Source organism: Neophocaena asiaeorientalis, unplaced genomic scaffold (genome assembly GCF_003031525.2).
Source record: "Neophocaena asiaeorientalis asiaeorientalis breed wild unplaced genomic scaffold, Neophocaena_asiaeorientalis_V1.1 scaffold464, whole genome shotgun sequence".
Taxonomy (NCBI): domain Eukaryota; kingdom Metazoa; phylum Chordata; class Mammalia; order Artiodactyla; family Phocoenidae; genus Neophocaena; species Neophocaena asiaeorientalis.
The window spans coordinates 1,918,246-1,924,307 of record NW_020174569.1 but is presented as its reverse complement, the minus strand read 5'-3'; positions in this window follow the sequence as shown (position 1 = coordinate 1,924,307).

The following is a 6,062-nucleotide window of genomic DNA, read 5'->3' as shown; positions in this document are numbered from 1 at the left end:
CTAGAATTTGTCATTTATGAGGCAAGGAGCATGATAAAATACATAATATTTCTTTGATAAACTTGTGTGGATACATATATTTTTGGCTTTCAGAATAATTAAGTAATAATCGGAATAAAAATTAGAAATGTTTACTTTGTTATACATTGATCATGTTTTCTTATATATTTAATGAAAGAAACAATTATCTATTGCTAAAACTAATATATGTGATAGCCAAAATACAATTTGGAAATTATAGATATAAAAGATTTTAATTTTATGTTTTATATTTTAATTTTATATAATTTCTTCTGAGTATAAACAAGATGAGTTGACTGTCATTGGAGATATAGCTTTTGATATGATTTAATAAAATAGGTTTTAACTTCCTTATTAAATAAGGTGAAACTACAGATCAAAAAGAAATCTCTCTTTCTCTCTCTCACACACACACACACACACACACACAGGTTTTATACTGAGATCATTTGCCTTCAGAAATTTGCTGTACAACATCCCACATACATTTTAATGTATTTTTATTAATAGCACAGGTTCTTCAGTTTGAAAATGCTTTTGAAATGGACCAGGGCTCTATGGTCCTTCCTGCCCCCCCCTTGCTTCAGCCTGCCTTTTGTCTGTGAAAAAAAACTTTAGCCAAACAATAAGTTTCATCAGAGAAGTGAGAAAATGCAGAAACAAAAGAAAACAGTCAAACTTGAGACAAAACAATAGTTTAGTCATTAAGCAAAGTCAAGGACCTTTACTTCCTCCTCAAGGATTATGGATAATATTCTGAGCCTATGCTGTGAGCTGTCCTACAGATACTGAAACCCCCACCAGGTGGAAGAAATTAACTATATGATGACCAGACTGTAGCCGTGACATAAACTGCCACAATTCTGAGAACTGGCCTCAAAGAAATGGGAACAAACTGACCCTGGAACTAAAGACTACCTTTACTTAAAACAATCAAGATGATGCTGATCAGACCACTGCATGACTAATTCCAAGGGAACCGTCAGAACTGGCAGTGCTGTTTCTACATGTAGCCCCTCCCTCCATCTATAAAAGCTCTTCCCCACTGATTGTCAGGTGGGGAGTCAGCTTTTGGACAGAAGGCTGCCCTCCCCCCACCCAGGTTGCTGGCATCTGAAATAAAGCAAACTTCCCTTTCCACCAACTTGCCTTTTTATTGGTTTTTGCCCAACAAGCAAATGTATCTACTTTACATTTGGTAGTATATATATATATGTCCATGCCACTCTCTCACTTCGTCCCAGTAAAACTTCCCCCTCCCCGTGTCTTCAAGTACATTCTCTACATCTGCGTCTTTATTCCTGTCCTGCCCCTAGGTTCTTCAGAACCTTTTTTTTTTTTTAATGATTCCATATATGTGTGTTACCATACGGTATTTGTTTTTCTCTTTCTGACTTACTTCACTCTGTATGACAGTCTCTAGGTCCATCCACCTCACAGCAAATAACTCAATTTTGTTTCTTTTTCTGGCTGAGCAATATTCCATTGTATATATGTGCCACATCTTCTTTATCCATTCATCTATCGATGGACACTTAGGCTGCTTCCATGTCCTGGCTATTGTAAATAGTGTTGCAATGAACATTGTGGTACATGACTCTTTTTGAATTATGGTTTTCTCAGGGTATATGCCCAGTAGTGGGATTGCTGGGTTGTATGATAGTTCTATTTTTAGTTTTTGAAGAAACCTCCATACTGTTCTCCATAGTGGCTGTATCAATTTACATTCCCACCAACAGTGCAAGAGTATTCCCTTTTCTCCACACCCTCTCCAGCATTTATTGTTTATAGATTTTTTGATGATGACCATTCTGACAGGTGTGAGGTGATACCTCATTGTAGTTTTGATTTGCATTTCTCTAATGATTAGGGATGTTGAGCATCCTCTCATGTGTTTGTTGGTAATCTGTATATCTTCTTTGAAGAAATGTCTATTTAGGTCTTCTGCACATTTTTGTATTGGATTGTTTGTTTTTTTGATATTCAGCTGCATGAGCTGCTTGTAAATTTTGGAGATTAATCCTTTGTCAGTTGCTTCATTTGCAAATATTTTCTCCCATTCTGAGGGTTGTCTTTTCATCTTGTTTATGGTTTCCTTTGCTGTGCAAAAGCTTTTAAGTTTCATTAGTTCCCAATTGTTTATTTTTGGGTTTTTTTCCATTTCTCTAGGAGGTGGGTCAAAAAGGATCTTGCTGTGATTTACGTCATAGAGTGTTCTGCCTATGTTTTCCTCTAAGATTTTTATAGAATCAGGCCTTACATTTAGGGCTTTAATCCATTTTGAGTTTATTTCTCTGTATGGTGTTAGGGAGTGTTCTAATTTCATTCTTTTACATGTAGCTGTCCAGTTTCCCCAGCACCACTTATTGAAGAGGCTGTGTTTTCTCCATTGTATATTCTTGCCTCCTTTATCAAATATAAGGTGACCATATGTGCATGGGTTTATCTCTGGGCTTTCTATCCTGTTCCATTCATCTATATTTCTGTTTTTGTGCCAGTTCTGAACTTGTCTCTCCCACTTGAGAGGCTCAGGCCTGAAACCCAGCCAGAGCACAAAACCCTGTCAGCCACTCAGCTCAGAAAAAAAGGGAGAAAAGAAAAGAAGAATGAACGATAGAAGGAAGGAAAGAAAGAAAGAAAGAAAGAAAAAAGAAGGAAAGAATAAAATAAAATAGTTATTAAAGTAAAAAAAATATTAAAAATAAAATTTTAAGTAATAAAAAAAAGAAAAACGAGAACAACCAAATGAAAAATCAAATCCACCAATGATAACAAGTGCTAAAAACTATACTAAAAAAAGAACAAAAAACCGGACAGACAGAACCCTAGGACAAAAAGCAAAGCTATAGAGACAAAATCACACAAGGAAGCATACACATACACACTTACAAAAGGAGAAAAGGAAAAAATATATATTTTTTTTTAAAAAAGAAAACAACCAAATCAATAAGCAAATCTACCAGTGATAATAAGCTCTAAATACTAAACTAAAATAAACATAAAACTATAAACAAATTAGATGTGGAAAGCAAACCCCAAGGCTACAGTTGCTCCTGAAATCCACCGCCTAAATTTTGGGATGATTCGTTGTCTATTCAGGTATTCCACAGCTGCAGGGTACATCAAGTTGATGGTGCAGATTTAATCCACTGCTCCTGAGGCTGCTGGGAGAAATTTCCCTTTCTCTTCTTTGTTCACACAGCTCCTGGGGTTTAGCATTGGATTTGGCCCTGCCTCTGCCCGTAGGTCACCTGAGGGCATCTGTTCTTTGCCCAGACAGGACGGGGTTAAAACAGCAGCTGATTAGGGGGGTCTTGCTCACTCAGGCCGGGGGGAGGGAGGTGTATGGAATGTGGGGCGAGCCTGCGGCGGCAGAGGCCAACACGACGTTGCACCAGCCTGAGGCGCGCCATGTGTTCTCCCGGGGAAGTTGTCCCTGGATCACGGGACCCTGGCAGTGGCGGGCTGCACAGGCTCCTGGGAGGGGAGGTGTGGATAGTGACCTGTGCTCGCACACCAGCCTCTTGGTTGCTGCAACAGCAGCCTTAGCGTCTCATGCCTGTCTCTGGTGTCCCCGCTGGTAGCCACGGCTCGCACCCATCTCTGGAGCTCATTTGGGCAATGCTCTGAATCCCCTCTCCTCGAGCACCCTGAAACAATGGTCTCTTGACTCTTAGGCAGTTCCAGACTTTTTCTGGACTCCCTCTCTGCTAGCTGTGGCGTACTAGCCCCCTTCAGGCTGTGTTCACGCAGCCAACCCCAGTCCTCTCCCTGGGGTCTGACGTCCGAAGCCTGAGTTTCAGCTCCCAGCCCCCACCCACCCCGGCGGATGAGCAGACAAGCCTCTCAGGCTGGTGAGTGCTGGTCGGTTCCGATCCTCTGTGTGGGAATCTCTCTGCTTTGCCCTCTGCACCCCTGTTGCTGTGCTCTCCTCCATGGCTCTGAAGCTTCCCCCCTGCCCATCCCCCTTTTCCACCAGTGAAGGGGCTTCCTAGTGTGTGGAAACTTTTCCTCCCTGATAGCTCCCTCCCAGAGGTGCAGGTCTTGTCACTACTCTTTTGTCTGTGTTTTTTTCTTTTTTCTTTTGCCCCAACCAGGTACATGGGGAGTTTCTTGCCTTTTGGGAAGTCTGAGGTCTTCTGCCAGCGTTCAGTAGGTGTTCTGTAGGAGTTGTTGCACATGTAGATGTATTTTTGATGTATTTGTGGGGAGGAAGGTGATCTCCATGTCTTACTTCTCTGCCATCTTGAAGGTCCCCCAGTAACACTTTCAATATGAGAAAAAGTACTGAGAATAGCTTAAAAGAACTGCCTATGTTTAAATACCTGGGGTCAGAGAGGATGGAATTTGTGGTTAGCATTCAATCATTTCTTCATGTTTTTTCTTGTACTCATGGAACTCTCCCTCAAGTGTGATGCATTCTTGCTGGCAGCCAAATGTTGGAAGGGATGACATTAAAAGAAATTTATCATCATACTTACCACCCCACTGTACCGTATATCAGATTCATTATATTGTATGAGGTCAAATGTCCCCTTTCAATGACCACATTTTGTATGCTTCACATACTTCACATAAATATGGTAGAAGCAGACATTACGCCCTGTGGGTTTGGATGGCTTTAACTAAATCATTAAAAGAAGTTTTTGTTTCATGTCCTGAAATTTGTCAAACAATGCATTTTTGTGGTTAAAGTAGCCACAATATCTAAAAATTCAATTTCTTAAAACTATATTGCCAGATTGTGTTTGAAAACTGTTTAATAAAGTATTTAACCTTACCCAGCTGCTGGGCAAAGGGAGATGATCTCTAGGACCTTAGGACATCCTCCATGATAAGCGTGTGTTTATTTACCTGGAGGTCTTTACCACTGGATGTCTAACAGTGTGAATTATGATGAGAACTTTGGGCCATATACGATATACTTTAGATATCCCCACTCTATCTCCAATGAGCTGGAGACTAAAGGCCAGCCATGTGGAAAGTCAAACATGGAGCCCCAATAATAACCCTGAACACATGCTCAGATGTGCTTCTCTGGTTTCCAATATTCTGTGAATGATGTCACATGTTGATGCCAGAAGCATAACGCATCCTAAGGAAAATGAAAGCTTCACTTTTGAAACCGTCCCTGATTCTTCCCTATGTATGTCTCCCCTTGTCTGATTTTAATCTCTATCATTACCCTGTAATAAACCATACTTGAATAGTACAGTTTCTGATAAGTTCTTTGGGTCCTTCAAGTGATTTATCAAATCCGGGAGTGATATTGGGAAACCCCAACTTGCAATTGGTATTAGAAGTGAGGACAGTCTTACAGACTGTGCTTCCTAACTTCACAGAAAATATCTCACATATACCCCCTTACAGATACTCCCTTTGATAACATTGCACTAGAGGACGTTAAATGCATGTAAAATCATGCCTAACATGGATCTTTAATATGATATGAAGTTAAGAGAGCAATCATGAGCTGGCTAGCTACCAAAAGATCATAGGAAGTAAGGAGATTTTCTTAGAACTGTTGTTCCCAAAGATTCCAGTTAGTAGAGGAAAGAGGAAACACTGGATCAGAGAGGATACTGCTGGCAACTACTGCCATAACCTGTGCTGCTGGTGTTTATTAACTGGGACATCCACTGGGAGAATGTCAAGCGGGAAAGACATTACAGACTGGAGGAGCCTGGTGGTTTCCACCATCCCAAGGAGTGAAACAATGAACATCTTGGGAAAAGGCTAAAGATGCCTAGGCTAAAATATTGCTTCACAGAGGAAAACCTGACTCCAGTAAGACTAACTTGCAAAAATTGTAGAAAAGCACTGAAATTTGAGGTTGTAGCCTAGCATTGGGTTTTCAGTAGAAGATTTGGCCTGCTAAAAGGGAATTACAGTGCTATTTTCTAACTGGATTTCATATAAAATTAGAAATGTGTTCATCTGGAACATAATTTCCTCCTAAGAATTACAAGTTACTTAACATCTTATAATTAAGCTAAAGTTAAAATTTTATATATACACATATATGAATATACAAATGCTTG